The 20,651-nt window shown below is 33.9% G+C and overlaps 1 long non-coding RNA gene across 1 annotated transcript in view; it reads right to left on the reverse strand.

Annotated features, from left to right (window-relative positions):
* LOC146992966 (uncharacterized) overlaps window positions 1–20,651 on the reverse strand; it is a 207,170-nt gene that overhangs the window by 94,476 nt on the left and 92,043 nt on the right. The window contains exon 2 of the long non-coding RNA XR_015039220.1: window positions 17,133–17,254. This is a non-coding gene — a long non-coding RNA (uncharacterized LOC146992966). The remainder of the gene's footprint in view (window positions 1–17,132; window positions 17,255–20,651) is intronic.

Consider the following 20,651-nt stretch of genomic DNA (forward strand, 5'->3'; position numbering starts at 1 on the left):
GATGCCTTCGTGGAGGACTTTGTATGGGAAACTGGCTCGTATGCCCGTTACACATGGGGAAAACCATGAAAACGCCCATGCAGCCAGCCCGTTCGCGGGATTCGAACCTCGGACCGAACTACCAGTGTTCAGCGAATTTACCGCTCGGCCCCATGATTTATACTGATATTTGGGTTTAGTTGCATTCATGAGATAGTCATTTCGAGGTATATACCTATGAAATTCGTTTTTGATACTATGAATTGTTGCTGTTGTTTGAATATTGCAATTTATAGTTCTTTTAACACTAAAAGTGAGTGTTAAGTTTTAAATTTAATTTGTTAAATTTTTATTCAGAAATAAAGTAACTAAAATTTTGATCGTTTTTCCAAAACCAATCATTACCAGAATTTTCTTCAAATTTATTATTAAAGTTTGTATTTATAACTGTTAGTACACAATTTAGTTATTAAGTGTGATACTGAAATGAAATATCACGTATCAATAAGGCTCCAAAGCCTATTTTTTTACATATCCTTTAGTTTTTGCGGTATTTTAATTTGGAATAAAGTTTGAAGCATTTTGATTTGCTGACGAATACTACAACTATTAAGTTACTAAAAATTGCTTTAGAGCTGACCAGGCCACAGACATCTAAAATTCTAAAGTCTCCTAATTTATTTCTATTCTGCGTGGCTGAAGGGGCTAGCTATGTCAAGTTTTTCTGATTTTTTTCTCTACGAGTAATATATAGAGTAATATATACAGTGAAGCTGAAAAATAAGTTGAATTCAAGCTAGCATATGCGTTTCCTATTAGAAATTCTGAATAATTAATAATATCATAGTGTGAAGTCTGAAATTTTGGCCATATTTGAAATACTGATTTGGAGGAGAATCATAGGAAAAAAGAGATCATGTATAAAAATTCAAAATAAGCATCGAAACCATGTGCTTTTCTGACTGGATTAACTCAAGACAGCAGCTCTCTTTGATATATCTAGAGCCACAGTATCCAGAGTCATGTTTGGATACCTGTTAAAACGAAGAACTTTGTCATGTATGCAAAGGAACAATTGGCATCTATGAGAAAATTATCTGAAAAGGATATTAGAATGTTCAAAAGAATTATTACTAAAACACTTAAAGCAATGTAACTGACAGTATGGTAGAACTCACCATAATCCTAATCTCAGCGTTTCTAGAGAAAAAACTGTCTTTCGGGAGATTTTTATGATTAACACTCAGCTAATAATTAACGCCCCTGGTAAACACTGGTTACGGTGGTGTCAGAAGGCAAAATTTGGATAATATATATTAGAAAATATGTTTGTTCAACAATGAGTTCATCTTAACCGACTTTTCACTTTTGGGAGAATATATAATTCGAGAGTTTCTGCACATACAGATTAGCTACACTGTATCGGGCAGAGGGTGAAGGATAAATGTGAACAGGTTGTAGAAACATTAGGCATTTTGGAAGCAGGAAAGATGAAAAATATGCAACGCCTACGCCGGGAATCGAACCGCGTACCTCTGGAATACGCGCCCAGCGTGCAGACCACTACATCACGAAGGCATGCTAGGAAGGCGGGAGAAATACCTTATACACTCCCCCTTTTAAAGGGCGACTGGGGTTTTTAGGGGGCCCAGTCGCCAAATCCTGGGTGTGGTGAATCATAATCCATTATCCTTTTAGTTCGGGCTCCACTGTAGAGACATTAGGATTTTTGGAAGCAGGAAAAAGGAAAAATATGCAACACCTTCGCCGCGAATCCAACCATGGACCTCTGGAATACGCGCCCAGCATGTAGACAACTACACCACGAAGGCACGCCAAGATGGTAGGAAAAGTACCTTATAAGATGAGGGTTTAAACCACATCATTGGAGAAATTTGTAAAAATACCGGTTGTTCTTGATAGTTGTTAAGGACAATTAAAGGACCCAGTCGACCTAATTTTGGAAACTTTTTATCCCTAAAGACGTGCTGTGTATCAAAATGAGAATGCACCAGATCCTACTGCAAAAACAATGACAGAGTAATTTAAGGGGGCTCTATACATTCGAACACTTTTTTAAAATTTTTAAGTTTGTGCATTTTATTTTGGCTCTAAAGTAATTAATGATGAAAAAAATGAAGAAGCTGAGTTATTTAATGACCATTAATTTTGTATTTTTGGAGTAAAGTAAGAAAACAAGTAAAAAAACAGCAATATTTACAGTAAATTAGAAACACTGTGTTAAAAGTATAATATATTTTCACATTTTGTAAAATGCAAACCCATCATAATGATATTCTCAAGGAGGTAGACTATTATTTTAAAGCTAGGAAGTTATTTAACAATTTTTTAAGCTAGAATGTGTAATATAACAAAAAAAAAACATATTTTCTCATTAACATTCATGTTTAACACATAATAACTTTATAAAAAATGAATTTATCAATTATTAAATAGTCTGCCTCTTTACTTGAAGTGATCTAAACATGTATACCAAATTGCATAAGATTTCAATGATAATTTTTAAAGATATTGTTTCATGTTGGCATTAAAACACGAAAAATGAAAAACGAGATAAATGCATTTAAAGAATTCAAACATTCAATTACCTACTTTTAATCAAATTATAAACTTAAAATTCTACTGATTTATAACTAATGTCCTCTTGTTTTTCAGAATTTACATTTTTTTTTCTTTCTCGCAGCTTTTAAAATCTTTTTCTGCTTTTTAAAGCCAAATCAGGAAATGTTGTTTTGCATTGTCGATATGGTTAACATCAAAACTTTCATACTCGCTTGCAGTGTAGTAACCAATATCTATATCTAATTTGCCATAGTTATATCTAATGTATACCAATACCTATCTATACCTATAAAAAATTAATGAATATTACTCAGTAATAAATAAAAAAACCCGCGTATCAGCAATGTAAACACAGAATCAAAACACGAGCGAAAATGCGTTAGTGAATTCATAACACACAGCTTGAAAATATGCTAGAACTTTGTTTTGTTGCTATCATAAAAATACTTTTTGGTCTTTAAAATGCAATTAAATAAAGTTTTAAGACCCGAAAATAAAAGTAAACAACTCTGACACACCCACTTCGGCCTTTTTAATATTTACGTCTTGTGCACTTCCGGTATTCTTTTCGAGGACAAGGTGTCAAATAACGTATCATAACTCCGGTTTAAATGAACATAGGAACAAAATGCAAACAGTTTTGGAAACATAAGAAATAATATTTTAATCGAGTGTAAGAACAAAAAAAAAAAGAGTTTTTTTTTTTTAACCAAAATCTCGGTTTCTAAGGTATACAGCCCCCTTAATAACATGAAAGTGAATTTTAACACATTTTACATGTTGCACAGTCCGCTTGTAGAGATATTATTTATTTTTTTAAAGCAGGAGATGTTAAAATTGAGCAATGCCCTCGCCGGGACCAAGGACCTCTTGAATACGCGTCGAGTGTGCAACACCAAGGCATGCTAAGAAGGCGGGCGAAATACCTTACATATTTCCCCATTTAAAGGGCGACTGGAGATTAGGGAAACCCAATCGCCAAATTCTGGGGAGGGAGAATCATCATCCACCCCCTTTTTTAGTTCGGGCGCCACTGTAGAGCCATTAGAATTATTTCGAAGCAGAAGACATGAAAAGTGAGCAGTGCCTTCGTCGGGATTCCAACCACGGACCCCTCGAGTACGCGCCGAGCGCGCTGACCACTACACCATGAAGGCTAAGAAGGCGGGAGAAATACCTTATATACGCCCCCTTTTAAAAGGAGACTGGAGATTAGGGAACCCATCGCCAAATCCTGCTGGTGGAGAATCATCATCCACAACCTTTTTTAGTTTGGGTGCCGCTGTAGAGACATTAGGATTATTTCGAAGCAAGATATATGTAATTGAGCAATTTCCTCGCCGGGACTGGAACCACGATCCTCTCGAATACGCACCGAGCGTGCTGACCATTACACCACGAAGGAATGCTTAGAAGGTTTGAGAAATACCTTATACGCTGACTTCAAGAAAAGTAAGTCTCTCTGGAGTATGTAGGGGAATAAACTACGAAAGCTTTCTCCTTCTCCATCATCATAATGGGAAATAGTAATAGTTTTGCAAAAGGAGTGGTTAAATATAACTTTAATGATTAAACAAGATTAATTTTATTCATTTCCAAGAGGAATCTTTGTAGGAATGGCCTCCAAAAGAGGGCCTATATCATATTAATAAAGTACTACATTTTAGATGTAGGTTTTTCAGCTTCATTGTCCAACCCTTGTAAATTCTTGCCAGTTTCATTTAAAAAGTCGTCTATAAAAAGATCATTCCTACGCCTTGAAAGATAGCACTCGGGTGTTTTGTCTTTTTTATTAAATCCAACACAGTTATGCTTATTCTAGAGACGTGGTTTCATTACAACTGCAATTCTATTATTGCTGCTTTTTATAATCTTAAGATGTGAGCATTAATTACATAAACAAGCCGAAGTCTGCAAAAGATGAAATATAATAAAATTTTGAGTAAACTTTTACAAAGTATTGATGATAACTGGAATATATGCCCGCATCTAAATTAAATGTCAATAAATATTATAGGAACCAACAATGATTCTTTTACTTTTTTAAGCCATTAATTGTTTTGAAACTTTCTCTTAGCGAAATTTACACAAATATAAATGTTTTATACATATTTATTGCACAGACAGCTTGAAGTTGAAAGGAAGTCAAAAAACGCTTTATGTGCTTAAATTTATTTATTGCGAATTTCGTAAGGGTGTTCTGTCAAAAGAATGAACTAGGAGACACAAAAGAAGGAAAAAATTAAATTTACGATGTCAGAAAATCGACTGGCGCTCGAGGACAAATATTCTATACTGTCTGAGTTTCAATTTTTTTTCATGAATACAAGGAAAAACTTTAAAAAACTGCAAAGATATCTGCTGAAACAAACTGGTAACTACCAAAATGAAAAACTGCGTGAAAGGAAGTGTAATACTTTAGAAAATTAAGAGCATTTTTCTTCAGATCAGATTATCTAATGAAAATTCTTCTGTCTCATAAAAATGATATAAAGTTTGAATCTTTTGGTTAATAATTGCGATAAATTATCACCCCCCTTGATTTTCTCCTCCGAAGCAGGGAAGGCTATATTGCTGTCTGCCTACATGAAATAATTTTCATTTTTATACCGTTAATGAAAACCTATGTAATCCTTAATGATTTTTATTGTTAGAATTCATTCTGTCTTATTTAAATAGGAAACATGAATCACGATGCAATATTTATTTCCAGTTTCTTGCTGAAGTTTCTCTGCAAACTAGGAAGAACTAATTACTTTAGCAAAATGAATTATTCGCTAAACATGTGATGAACTAAAAAAAAAAAAAAAAATTCTATAGTTTACTGGGATATAGCCAAATATCAGTTTGGAAGATAATACAATTTCTTTTAAGTATGCTCTTTAACTGCTTTTGTTCTTGTTGTACAATAACATTAGAGTATTCAAATTCATAAATTAGATTTACATTCATATACCTCTATAGATGTGCGTTTGGAAAGCTGCGTTTAACAGCTTTCAAATATTCACAACGTTCATAGCTTTGTAGGGATCCTCACTTTTATGTATATTAATTAAGTGTTCAGGAACCTAGTGAACAGCTAAGCGAATAATCGCTTCAGTTCAAAAACAGAGACGGAAACTCAAGAAGGATTAATTACCCTTTATTACTCAAAATAAAGTTGACGGTGCCTTTCTCAGGACGTACAACAAAGCCTCCACTTGGGCTTAAACTCAAAAATGTAAGAAATAAGAACTTAACTAATTAGTAACTAAAGAGATTTAGCCAAAGCTAACACAATTTCTAAACTAGTTGGCCCATATTATTCAATTAGCTAGCGAAGCTATCAAGGCCACGTAATACGGCCGAGCGTAGTAAGAGTTTAGAGAGACGTAGCCAAACGGCAAACACGTGCCATTCAGGAAATCTAATTCTCTCTCTCGAAGTCAGTAGAACTTCGACTTAAACACTCTCTAGTACTCATTTGTATTTAACGCGATTCTAAAAATTCATCCTGGTAAGGAACAGTAAGCTGAAGCTAGAAGAGCTAGATTTTAACTTAAAATTAACTGTTATAAAATTAGGATGTACTACAGTTGAAGGCTGTCTTTAAATAAATATCGTGTAGTTTTTTGACACACCAATGCACATTCATCATTAACTTGCTCATCCGTACAGTTTGACAGTAAGCGAAATTTTCTTATAACTCTAAATGTGAAGCGAGCCAAATTGAACTTTAAGCAAAATTCATTCTAGACAGACATTAATTCCAGAGAAGTGTTTTCTGTATTTTGAGAAAATCTGAAACAATTGCTAAGACAGACCATGGGAAGTCTGATGTTTCAATATCTCTCGAATTTTGCTGATGTCTACAAAATCTTGATATACTTTAGATTCTAACTTAATTACACTAGATTCTTCATATGCTTTGCTTTGAAAAGAACGTATGAATCTCTCATATTTTTCGGAGACCAAAAATCTTTCATTATTGCTAGGCAATTTTTTAATAACTGTATGGTTTCTTTCCATTACTCTTGCTATTTCCCCTAGAAATCGCCTTTCCTTCACAGCTTGGTGAGCACTGGTATTTCTACGAATGTTCAAGACAAGACAAACTTTATATGAGTTTCTGCAGCTACACGAGCTGGAGATCCTAATTGAGAGCTGCCATATTAGGCAAGCGGTGGTAATCCAACCAAAAATCTCCTGGGAGATGTTAGTATTTCACTTTAACGAGCATCCGGGTCCCACGCCTGATCCTTACGGGCATTTTAATTTTCTCCCTTACAACACTTTCGAACCGGGTCTGATGGGTCACCACTCCTTGTTCTGGGCAGTACTTATGATGCGTGGCCTATTCGGCTGGAAATGTGCCTGGTCATCAATAATGCTTCCACCATTACTATGAGGACTAGCCGTCGAGGACATTACCCAGCATACCCGCCTACCGAGCTACTGGTGCCACCGGCTCTAGGACGTAGGCCAATCTCCCTCGGTCCAAATAAGTCCTTTCTTACCTCCATAGATCCAACCGTACGACCCATGGAGGTAGGAAGTAAGACCTTTCTTACCTCCATGGTACGAACGGTCTTCCCTCGGGTTTTAGAACCGCTAGGCTAGTGTTTTTATTCCCTCGGTGCCGAAACTGTCAAAGTACGGATCCTAGACAGTACAGTAAACAATTGCCGGGGGTACGAGTATTCAAATCTGAGGAAACTGTTTGGCTACTTGGGCGTTTTCTCTGTTTTCTGGATGTGTAACGTTTTTTCTTTAAAAGGCCTTTTTATGGAAGCAGTCCTTCCCTTAAACTGATAGCCTTCGTAAGCTTTGTCATTGTCAGTTAACCTAACTTAAACTATTAATTTGTGGACATAATTTGAGATTTAACGAGCTTCTTTCAACTGATGTTAACTTAATATATCTGAAAGCTTACTACATGCATAATTATTGTAAACAATTTTGTATACAACTCAGTTTCGTTAATAAAGAGTTTTAAACAAAATCCAAATGAAAACCGTAAACGTATTTTCGATTGATTCTGCCACTTAGCATTTATATCAAATAGTTACTTTGTAGTTAATTGTATTTAAATAATTTATTCCGCTCGTAAAATTTTAATTTTTATCTTCATCTTTTTCAAAATTTATCAAAGATTCTTTTTTATTTTCTCTTATAGAGGGCTGTTTAAGTATTTTAAACTTAAACTCTATTCTTCAACGAATAAATCCAGCATGTTCAGAATTCCACCTCCAGATATCTCTTTACCAAATGAATAAATGAATTCTATTTTGAATTCTCTCTCTTCCGTAAGCTGTCGGTCTTTTCCAGTTTCCAGTAATAAATATATATATTGATTGATAATGTAAGAAAAGCTTATGAACTAAACGAAAAGGACCTGTGTGGTCAAGAATTTTGCGCATTGAGCCGCAAAATTTGAAATAAATTAAAAAGTAATTCTTCAAGCTATAGCCTACGAGTAAAGCGATACTTCGTTCCTTTGCAAAAAAGTATAAACACATAGTAAAGATCCAATTGTAATACAAATGTACAAAATGTATATATTGATTGAGATGCATTTTAAATCCGTGTTCTAAGAATACATTATATGTTCTAAATTTTCGATAGTACTAGGTAAGAAAATTTTCCCAAGGTAGCGTACGTAGAGGCGTGCCCTACTATTCGCGGATTATACGTTTAGACACATTTTAATGAATTAACGTATTCACCCCCCTCCCATACGTACTTTCGTTGTGTGTGGTTAACACGCACACCTAGTATTGGAGCATCTGTGGTTCGAACCCCGGCGACGGCACCATTGCTATTTCACTTTTCTTGGCGTCAAAAATATATAATGGTTTCTGTAGTGACCCCCTGACTCAAATGTGGTAGAAGATTACTCATCATTGCTTGAATTTAATCAACTGGGTCTATTGCATCTCCCTAGGTATCCTTTAAGTGAAGTAGAATGCAAGGCATTATCATATTGCTCAGTTCATGCTGTCATGATGTAAGAGGTTAACACGTTCACCAAGCACTGTAACTGCACCGTCTTATACGTGAGTGAAGGTAAGGAGTTTCAATCTAATTCTTAAATATGCTTAGAGCAACGGGGGAAAAATTCGACTTGTACCTGATTAACCGGAGGCAGATTTATAGGTTGCGGATTTAATCGGGCTTTGTATATAAAAAAGGAACGCTTGTTTATTGGAAAATTCACAAAGCCTCGGCGTGAAGCTAAAATGTCTCGAAAAATATAAAAAAATCAAAAAAGTGCTTAAGAAAGCATAAATGATAACCGATTACGTCATACTCATATATAACTTAATTCCTTTATATCTAATAATAGTTATTCTTTTTTTATTTGCAGTGTGTCCTTTCTGTTTTGAATACTGGTTTAATTCGTAAATCAAATGAATTTTTTTCTCAAATTTAAACTGCTTGAAAATATAGGTTAATTTAAAATTAGCAAAGAAACAGCCTTGTGTTTGGCCTAGACTGAGTCAGGAACTCAATAGGTTTCTAGGGTAAATAGGTACAGGCCCTCTTCACCAGGAGCAAAGAAATCTACAAGACGAAAGCATCGAGCTCATCGGTCGTATTCACACCCTGCGGCATTAAAGCGAACGAGAAAGTAGCGCCATCTATTGGCAAAAACAGTAACGGTCGTGTTAACGAAATTCAAAAATTAAGTTAATAGAATATTTAAAGCGTTTTGAAAGACTTGATTGGACTTAAAGTCATTACCTAAACAAGATAAATCTTTGTGAATGTGAAAAACTTCCAGAAAATTCGCCAACTGAAGATCGTTTTGAATACTTTTTTCAGACGCAAGTTAAAATTATTATTAAATTTCCCACTATGATTAGCTATCGAAGACTTGTTAATTTCGTCTTTTCGGACATAAGATTCGTATTCCTTAACACAAAAATTTAGCGCTGGTTTAGTTTGCCGATATATCTCAAACCACACTGACTCGATATGCTATAAATTACCCAAGAATTAAAGTCAGAAATGGAATCTTTAAGAATTGAAAAGTAGACTTTATTGATAGGAGAGAAAAATGACTTAAAAATTAAACTTCTGAAGAATCCATACAGTTTTATGTCTGACAGAAGGATGAAATGGAAAGACGACAAGGTTCATATTTCTCATAGCGTAGTCTTCCTTGATATTAAGCTAAAAATTATTATTTGACTCGAAGAGATGGTAATACAAGAAATTAATTCTTCAATTTCGGTATGTGTGAAATGGAACTCTCGAGGCCTAGTTTCAAGACAATTTAGTGCTCGTTCGATTAAAACATCAGTAAACAGTGGTTTAACATCAAAAGAAACTATAATGAAACGCAGGGTAGAAAAATCTTTAAGTTTATAGACGATTTCAAAAGAATTTTTTACAGTCTGAATATTGCTAGAAAGTAAAGGAGAAAATCTGGAAACTAAATATTTGGCCAAAGGATTTGATGCCGTTTCTAAGTTGCAAACTATTGGTCGAAACAGAATTCCAGTTTTGTTGACTTAATAGGAAAGCATAGAACCTAGCACAGTTAGCAATAGGTGGAATAACTGATTTTTTATACTGAGTATATGAGAAGACTGAACAGCTGTTTTTACTTTCGTGAGATCAGAAGTTGAAGGATCTTTAGGGATCGAGCAGTATGGGCCTTCATTTATCAGTTTCGAAACTCCATCAATGTATGTGTCCTTGTCCATAACAACGATTTGTCCGCAGTTATCAGCTTTAGAAATTATAATGTTAGCATTAGAATGCTAGTATTAGAATTTTGCGTTCGCTGCTTTCCAGTCTTGCAGATTTCTTTGCTCCTGATGAAGAGGGACCTGCAACTGTTTGCCCTCGAAATGGATTGAGTTCCTGAATAAATCTATGCTAATTTTATGTTTCACTTTATAGTGTTTCTTTTCTGTTTTGATATAGGTTAATTGTTAATATTATTTTTCTATTAATTATAGTATGGATTACTTGTTTTTTATGTGCTTTTAACTGCCCTCGGATTAACCGCGTTTCTAAGTTAACCGCGAACTTCGTCGTTGGCGTTATTCCAATTAATCGGAAACTGAGTATATTTTAAAGATGAATTATATATATTATTTATTTATTTGTATGGAATATAAATTCAGTAGATAGTTGATGATTCTTTACTACACTCAGAGAATAACAGAGCTGCGTAGTCTCCTAAGATGTATAGCGAAACGAAAAACTTTCAGACGTGGCGTAGATAACAGGACACAATTTTATTCCTTGATAAGTAATACTGAGGGCACGTTACACATTATTATGAGTGTAATAAGCGCTCCCACAATTTATATAACGGATAATATCATGAGACAGAGGATGAAGCAAGCAACGCACGTTAGCACAACGAAAGGAAAGCAGGAAAACTGAGCTGGCATTTCTGCAAGAGGTGTTTGTAGACTTAGTTCCTTTGTTTAAATGCTAGACTTCAAATGGATAAAAAATATTCTGTGTTGTTGAGATAATGGCACAACGAAGATTAATTTCCAAATGATGGACTTTTGTTGTTGTTATTGTCTGATGCTCACTTGTCTGAAAAATAGTCAGCCCAAGTAATAGTTAATTATTAATAGTTGGAACTGCCTACATAAGACCATACATACTATATCTGAAAAATAAAAATTTAGAACGCAAAAACATACCACGAAATATAAAAACATGAAGAGGAATTTATTCACACACATATATACCGTCATTTATTCAAACAGGAGTAATGCTGCGAGCATAATTTTTTTAAAAATTAAAGTTTTTAAGATACTCAGTATTTAAAACCTTCGTAACAGCAATACAAAGAAGTACGGAGTATAAAGGAGTTCCTCGCAGTGAAAACTAGGAGAAACAAAATAAGCTCCCTTCTTGAACCGTACTATTTATAATCTATTTTTATATTCTTCGAGGAAAGCTCAAGAAAAGTGCGTTTGGCTTTCTGAAAGCTTGGGAATGAAATGTATTTCCGCGCCGCTCTTCGATAATACTTCTCAGTGCTTTTACTTAAAATATGAACAGCTCGACGTGTTTGGAGGCTTGGTGTCTTTTATCGGGCTGACACATTAAAACCACGTTCCGCTTTAGAATTCCACTAAGCTATAATATATTTTTAAAAGCGATAACTATTACCACATGTTATGATAAGTATTAAAATTAAATCCTTTATTGAATTTTGTTCAACTAAGAGAGGAGAAGTCTTTTTATAAGAAAAAGATGCCGCCAGAAATAGTTAATGGATTTACAGAAAGCTTTTAAACGATCAGGAAAATATTTCGCAAAAATATAAATGTTAAGTAGGAGAGGAATGAACTATGGAACTAACTCATTATCTTCTTTAACTCATTGCTTGTAACTCATAAAAAACTGCTGCACATTCGCATTAGAAGCTCTTTTAAATTCATGCTTCGACTGTTCCAAGAAAAACGACTTGACTGAATGAATACCTCTTGAATGACTGTTCGTAAAACCAGCTTAAGATGATTCAAACAAGGTAGCCTTCAAATTACGAAACATTTTGTGCCATGCTACCTTTTAATAAAATTATACAAAAACGTAAATTTTTACGGTGCCCCATATCAGTGACAAATGCGTCTTGAATAACTCTAACGATAGTTAAGCAAATAATAAATACTACTCTCATGCGATTACCAAGATATCTTTAATTAAAACTTTAAAGGCTCGTATCCAAATATTACCTTTTACACCAAGAAAACATTTATTTAGATCAAAATTATTATAATCAAAAACAGGTTTCAAATTACTATTTACAGTATTGTTAAAATTATAAGTTTTGTTTTTAATGAAATTTAATTTTTTGCTAATATCTTTGGATGGGAATTATGTCATCGAAATTTGACTTTTTGCGTGGTCAGTTTTGCGTATTACGAACAATTTTTTCTAAAATGTTGTTGCTGTGACTTATCTCACTTGTCTGACAGTAACATCAGAAGAAGCCCGTGAAATTCACCGGCGCAGGGAGTAAAAGATAGCACCTGTCGTTGGCAAGCATGGAGGTAGGAAAGGGAGGAGGGGCCATTCCGCGCTAGAAGTGAAGCACTGCTTTGAAGCTTGGGTCACCAGACGGGGTGTTTTTTTGTTTACATTCAGAAGCTCGCTTGACAAAATTCTGATAGTATTTCGACACACGACAGTTCCATAGAAATCGAAAAAGGGTCACTCTCGCATGAAAGAAACATTCATAGTGTGATGGATAATAGCAATTTGTATAGTTTACTGACATTTACGCAAAAATCACATCTTGGTTATTTTTCGATAACTAACAACAGCGATTTTGATTATGAATTTGTTTTATAAAATTCTAAGCTGTTGCACTACAAAAATATAGATTTTAAGAAAATTGCTAAAAGAGATCTGCCAAAATTTATTTTCTAGAAGATTTGAAAAGTTTGAAACTTGATGGCTAAATGTAAATATAAAATTATGTATGTTAAAATATTTGTAATTAGGCACATAGGTCAGATTAAGTTTTTATTAAACAGAGTAACGCATGCAAGGGCTTTCTGCCTAAAGAGAGAGATGCCATCGTGGGGGAATTTTGAAGAAAAACTGACCTTTGAGTGGGTATTAAAAATAATACTTATAATTTTCATTCAAATTATATTCATATATATTTTTTATGTAAAACTTTCGGGTGTATGCTAAATTAGTGTAAATTACTTTACACGAAAAATATAGTGAATGCACAGAAATTAAAGATTTGCACATGCCGGAAATGATAAATAGGAAATATGTACGGGTATTTATGCATGTACTTGCAAAAAGCATGTATCTGCTTTGACAAAATACTTAAATATTCATTAAATTATTTATAAATGTATTTGAAATGAAGAATTTATTCACTTATAAACAACTGTGATAATACTGTGAAGAAATCTAATGATTAAATGTATCTAATTTATAATGATTATAAATGTTATCTAAATATATAATAACCTTAATATTGAATTGTAAACATAAATTGAAATCCTGTTGACAAATACGTTATAAAAGTATTTAAGCAAGAATTGTTCGTATTGGAAAGCAATCTGTTAAAAGGTATTGTAAAGCAAATGCTATGAGATGCGCACTTAAGAACGTAATAAAGAGTTTTGGAATATGTATTGTTGAAATGAAGGGTAAAAAAAAATCTGATAAGTATAATTAAAAGAATTATTCCCTTTACATTTTATAATAACTCAGTTACAAATTTTAAATAATACTTAAAAAAAAAACTTATTTTATTCCCTTTTAGGAATGTTCAGGAAAAGTCAAGTACTATTTTCCTAATAATTCTCTAATTTAAAATGAACCGAATAGAGCATTAATTATAAATTGACTTACATTTTTCGATTTAAAAGAAGCCAAAAAATCGTGTCATATTTAAGAAAGTATTTTAGGAAGAAGTTCTATAAATAGAAAAGAAATAATGCATAATTTTAATATTAATAATACAATAAACTTTGATCTTAATTTTTGTACCTTAACCGAATAAAATCGAATTACCTTAATTTTTTTTTTCTAATGTAATTAACGAAAACTTGTGAAAATATTTCATTCAAATTAAACCATTCTGAGAAAACTGTCCTGTGAAAAGTATAGCATTTAATTCCGTTCAGAATGAAATGTTGTTTAAAAATAATAAATGTTGTTTTCACATACTTAGGACTCTGAAGTGTTGTAGAAAAAGAAAATATATACATTTATATGTATATTTGCGACGTAATTACAAAATATTTACACCCGAACGCGTCAAATCCCATAGAACTCAATGGTAAATGACCCAATGTTTTGGTCACCACGTAGGGATCGCCGGTGCTTCAGAGCAGGGTACGGAAAAACTTGTTTAGGGCGACTCCTTCTTACTTCCTACCTCCATGTTGGCAAGAGCCTTGAGCACCACACATATGACAGTACGACTTTGTTCTGTTCCGTCCCCAATTTTGATGGAGAGCACCCAGGGGGAAAGGGGCCGGGGGTCTTCCCCCCGTTGCCCTACCCCCCAAACTCTCGAGAGGATTTTCGGCCAGCCGTATATTTAGAGTACCCCATGCCGCACAGATACTATACATTTACAAATATCTACGCCTCCTCTGGGATTCGAACCCGTGCCCTTCGGTACTACAGTCCACGTCGCTAACCACTATCTCGTTTGGGTGGCTCCTAAAGCGGTTTTGCGATATAAAGAACAACTTTCTAGTAGAAGCTTCACTCATAGAAGATCTGTATAAAAATTTGAATTTCGCATATTTTTCTAAAGGAACTAAAATAAGAATTATCTGAAAGCTTGTTTTATTTGCTTTATTTTTTAATGTCAAACCATGGGTCTATGACCAGCCCTTGAAGAGATTTTTAATGGTGCAATCGTTTTCAAACAACCCGTATATACGGAATTAATATGCAGCTTTCGAATGCGTAATTCATCGATTGATCCTGAAAATAGACCATTGAACCCATACCCATTTAGATTCTCGTGGTGTATCCGTATTTTCATTCATCTGAATTATTTGGAGTAGCTAATGATTTAAATTAATTTAAAAAATCTTTAATTTAACAGTTTTTCTAATAAAAATTACTTGCTTTCAGAATACCCTTTAAAAGCCAATTTGAAAATTTAGCTTCCAGTAATATGATGTTTTCAAATTTCCCCAAAGATACTTTACAAAAAATCATTCCATTTAGTGAATAACGCTTGTATAAATCTTTGCCTTGCATATTTTTTTTAATGTCTTTACAGAGTTAGAACAATTCTCCTTTTTTAAAAAAATCTCATTATATTGTTGTCTTTTGCCAATCAATCCCAAGGTGACCTGTAAATCCAACCTGCGAATTATCCCATGTGTTTATACGAATAATTTAAAGGGCTTCTTAAGAAATTACCGGCAATCTTCCGTGCGTGCTGTCATGCTGTAAGTGGTTAACATATCCAGCATAGCACTGGAGAATCTGTGGTTAGAATACCGACTAGGATCAGCTACCATTTCTTGTTTCGTGCTTTGAAAAAAACCTACTAGGTTCTTCAGTATGGCCTACATAAAAATGTGGTAAATAACAATTAGTCACAACCTACATCTGGTCGAATGAATCACTTGCTTCTGCCCAGTTGCCCTTTAAATGGAGGATAATAACCATATTTGTATTTTTAATCTCCCATGTGTGACTTATCACATTCTCCTGTGTGTGCACTCTGGTGGTGTAAATGGTTAGGACATCCAGCTGGTAGGTCAAAATTCCATGGTTTGAACTTCAGTAAGGACATAACTGACATTTTTTACTCAGAAAAACTAAAAGTCTCTATAAATTTAGCTTCAAATTTCCTTCAGAACGGTACTTGAAAAATTTTGCAAATCATTATTTAGCGAATATTTTTTGTTTTGTTTTGTTTTTAGCTGAGAAGCGATGTAAATTTCTTATATTTTAGAATTTACTTGAATTTCTAAGAGTTAGAATGGAACATTTAATTTTTTCCCAGGTTACCAAAAAATGAAATAAGGCACTTAATTTAATTTTTTTGTTAACTTGAAACAAAAATTACATCTTTTTGTGATATTGTTTTCAATATTTTACATTTGGCGATATAATGAAAAATCTAATACTTACGCAGCTTGTGAAATTCAGTTCAAATTGCATAAAAATATTCAGTTTAATACAAAATGTAAAACTCACTGTGCTAGAAAATTTTTAATCTCCCTTCGAAGAGCACATAAAATATTCAGTAAGCAACCTATGCTTATAATAGAATATCTAAAACGAAGAAGTCAAGGCCATCTGCATCAGATTTATTTTCCATTGCGTCGTTGTGGCGATTCAACAACGGAGAAGAGGTTCAGAATAAATAACATCTGAATTTTTCTGATAAAGAAAAAAACTGTTTTTTTTTTTTTTTTTTTTTTTTTTTCAACCTTGCGAATATGAAATACATCTTCAAATTAAATAACCTGAAGTTTGACGCAAAAGCGAAATTAGCGCTGTACATTTCGTTTGAACGTATTTTATTAATTTTAGACCTTTGTATGTAAGGCAAAGTGAACCATATCGGTCACACTTGAGGTACTATTTTCAATTCATAAATAACAAGAAATTATAGTCATATCAATTCTAGGAAAATATAAAAAATACGGAAAGAATTAAAAAAACTGGTTATTATGTGCTACGCAAGCGTTTTTTTTTTTTTTTTTGGAGTGGGGGAGGGGCGAATTATAAAATATATGCCAGTGCTTTCAAACATTTTAGCCTCACAAACCACACATGTTATAATTAAAAGTTTTACGAGGCATATACGTATAGTTCCTCAAAAAATATTTTTTTTAATTAAAAAAGGAAACAAAAGAAACTCCTAGAGATAGAAAAGTCTCAAAAGGAAGTAATGCAATAATGAAATAATAATAATTAGATGTATAAAATTACTAACAATTACTTAATAAGTAAAACAATACAAATAGATATTGTTAACAATTACAAATAGTTAGCAATTAAATAGTTAAAAGTTAAATAGTTAAAAATTTAAATAGTAACAATTTTAAATAGATACTAATAGTTATATTAAAAAAAGGTACAAAATTTTTCCGGCTTACAAATATTGTCTCGCAGCTCGTACGCTAGAGGAAAACTGATCTTCTCGGAGATTCGAATGCCAGCGCATGTCACTCGTATTCAGCAGCTTTATCTATTTGATGACTTCTGGATTTAAAACTAACTAAATAAATAAAAATAAAAAGGAGAGGTTGTAAGAAAGAAAGAAATGACTAAGGTCTAATATTATCTAAATCTAACTCCAACAACCCAGCGAAAGCATTAATTTAATAAGTCCCTAATCCGGGTTTTCTGCCATCAACCTTTTCACAAGACTTTCACTTCGGTAGAATGTTAAGTACCCCCATGATGCAAATACATTAAACACTTGCGAACATCCATGCCTTCTACAGGGTTCGAGCCCGGCCCGAAAGCTATAGCAGCTACCTTCCCTACCACCATGCCAATAGGGCAACTCTTTTAAAAACATAGTATCAATGTTATATTTTAAAAATGAGACGAAACCATTTCAAAATTGCGAGTACATAAAAGTTTCGTCAAAAACGTCTCATTACACTGATTACTGTGCCACGTTTCATGTGTAGCCAGCCTTAGTTCCTTCTGAGATCAGATTATGGCATAGCGATTTTCCTTTCTGCACTAACACTGCTTTCAAGTGCAACTCGATGCAGAGCTCGAGACAGAATTAATGAAACGTTGGCAACATCTGAGGGAGACTGAGACTACTGGTAGAAGTGTTTGCAAATTTTTCCCAAAAGTCTGTCGGCTTCTAAGAAGTGGCTGCCCAGTTTACCCAGTTTCTAACAGGGCATGATCCCTTCATGACTTACCTGCATCGCTTTAGACGACGCGAAAACGACCAGTGCTCATGCGGGATGGCAGGAGATCCGGCCACTAAGTGTTCGTTTGCAGACAGACTGCAAAGCATCACCTTAGATAGCCAGTAGAGGACCATATGCATGCATAGGCCGAAGTTACCTCGAAAAATCACTATGCTTTGAAACGCATATGCGATTGCGATCCTATCGCGCGTAATATCTCAGACAGGCTGGATTGATTTTCAGCTGCCAGTAGAGCCTCTGTATGTTATTCTGGACTTGTAGTTAATGTATTTTATTTTAAGTTAGCTTTTTCTGTTTTTTTTTCCCGTTTATTCTTATTTCCTGTTGACCAATCTTTAATTGTGTATATTGCCTTATTTAATGCATTATTTTTACTTTTTATCAGTCTATTAATTGTTCGTATTCATAATTAATACACTACTAAGCTGATTATAACTCAGTTATACTTGTACCTGTATTTAACTATCCACACTACTCATTTATTGTTCACGTTTTGAATGCTTATTGCCAGCATTTAAGTTGTAACCATCTATCTATAACTCTGTACATGTGAAACCGAAATTGTTCTCCTCACCCGCATTGCACCCTTCTTTCATCACTGCACCAATGTCTCGTCCAGTATTTATTTGACTCCCCCAGCACTCATTTTGAACATAATATGCACCAAAGTGTGTTATGTGTACTTTTGAAAGACCTGGCCGATATGCTAACTACCCCAGTGGATCGGCTGCCCCGTTGTCGGTGGAAAGAAAGAAAGTGTAGCTTAATCCGATTCACAACAAAAGCTTAAGTATATGACTACTCATTACGCATAAGTGCTTTTCCTAAAAATAACCCAGAAAGGTAATTTTAGATTCTTACATGGACGTAAATAATCCTCTTTCTGACAAAATTTCAGAGTTTTAAAAAGCCATAGATTACAATTTTCGTGGTTTTATATGGCTGTATATTTCACTGAAAATTTTTTAAAAAATCGTGAGTACCACTACCCATCTTCTGCAATACTTTTAACAGATTGCTTAATTTTTGTTAATACAAAATATTATCAAAAGCACAGCATTGCAAAATGGCATACCATCTTCAACGCTCAGATAATAAATTAGCGTTTTTCACTGCAAATCTGCTGCAATGCATCCTATAGATTTATTACTTTATGTGATTATGAAATATTATCAAAAGCATCATCATTGCAAAAAGGCATACCACTTTCAACTCTCAAATAACAAATAACAGCATGTAAGTTCTGATGTATAAAGCTGAACTGTGAATTTAAGATACAAAAGATAGAGGTGAAATGCTTTGGGTAAAAACTTAAAATCTTAAAAAATGTTATAAAACTGCGTCTTTAATTTATATCTATTTACTAAAAATATTTAAGGCCTTGCACGAAGTGTAATATATCTTAACAATAAATCTTCATATTTAAGATGAAAACTTGAATTTGAATTATTGCCAGTCGGAATATTTAACTTTTCTTTCCCATGTCTGCAAAATTTTTACAGGCATATTTCTCGTATAGCTTTCTTCTGGACATGACAATCTATAGAAAGGATTTTAACTAGATTCTTATTACTTAACTAAAACTCTGCTATACAGATATCTCCTGCTTTACGAACCAGTCTTCTCCTTACGAAAGTTAGGTTTTTGTGAAAAACCATCTGTAATACATCCTTTCGGTTGACGAGAAAGTCCAAAGAAGGTCTCGCTTTTATGAAGACAGGCAAAAAGCGGAAATGTTTTTCACAATTTATTTACAATTTATTTAAAAAAAAGATAGTCTTAATTGTGAAAAAATAAGCAGTTTAACGTAGTTTTGCAGGGTTTGTCTATGAAGATGTGTGATAGGAAAAAAAGTCTCATTGGAGCATAATTTCAAGCCTTTCACACAAGCCAGAACAAACAACAAACTTCAACTTTCAAAAGGAGCAGATAAGGAGGGAAATTATAACTGCCGGAATATAACGGGCACAAGTGGCGATCATCTCTCGCCCATACTAGAATCTTCTGCATCTCCTCGACAATTCTCTAAGCGATATGTGTATGTGTATTCAGATACGTCTATATTTACACGCAATTGGCAATAGCCCCTCTTATTCTTCATTTTAATTTATGTATTTACCCTTTCTGTCTTAACATTCTGAACTATTTATAATATATTAATTTAAACTGCGTCATTTCAAAATTAATAAGCATGATATAAACTTACTTAACACTACCATACAGATACCCTTTATCCAATCATTCAAATAAGAATACGCCACATTTTTGCTTCTCGCTTCGTACCTGCCAACTTCCTACTGCTGTTTGCTGTCTTTAAAGATATATTTCACAGCCGCCCAGTCGGTATAGTGGTTAGGGAAGCATGGCTGCGATACCGAAGGTCTTGGTTTCACATCCCGGAGAAGGCATGGTTGTAAACTGTCCGTCCCTTCATAGGAGGTGATAGTGGCCCACCTATTAGGTGCCTCCATAATAAAAAGACCACCACATCTGGCCTTGTATAGATCACATCTTGTATAGATTAATGGACTGTGTTACACTGTAACTGTTCACAATGTGCCATTGGGGGAAAAAGAAAGATATATTTCACAGATTTATCGACACTGATGTGAAAATTCTGGGCGCTGTAATGCCTCTTTTACTTGTGTTGACTTTGTGAAAGATGTAAGTTTCATTTTCGTGATTTACATCGAAATTATTTACTTTGCATATGCGGCC

Source organism: Stegodyphus dumicola, chromosome X2 (genome assembly GCF_044657685.1).
Source record: "Stegodyphus dumicola isolate Sdum_Otavi_A_Nest chromosome X2, ASM4465768v1".
Classification (NCBI taxonomy): Eukaryota; Metazoa; Arthropoda; class Arachnida; order Araneae; family Eresidae; genus Stegodyphus; species Stegodyphus dumicola.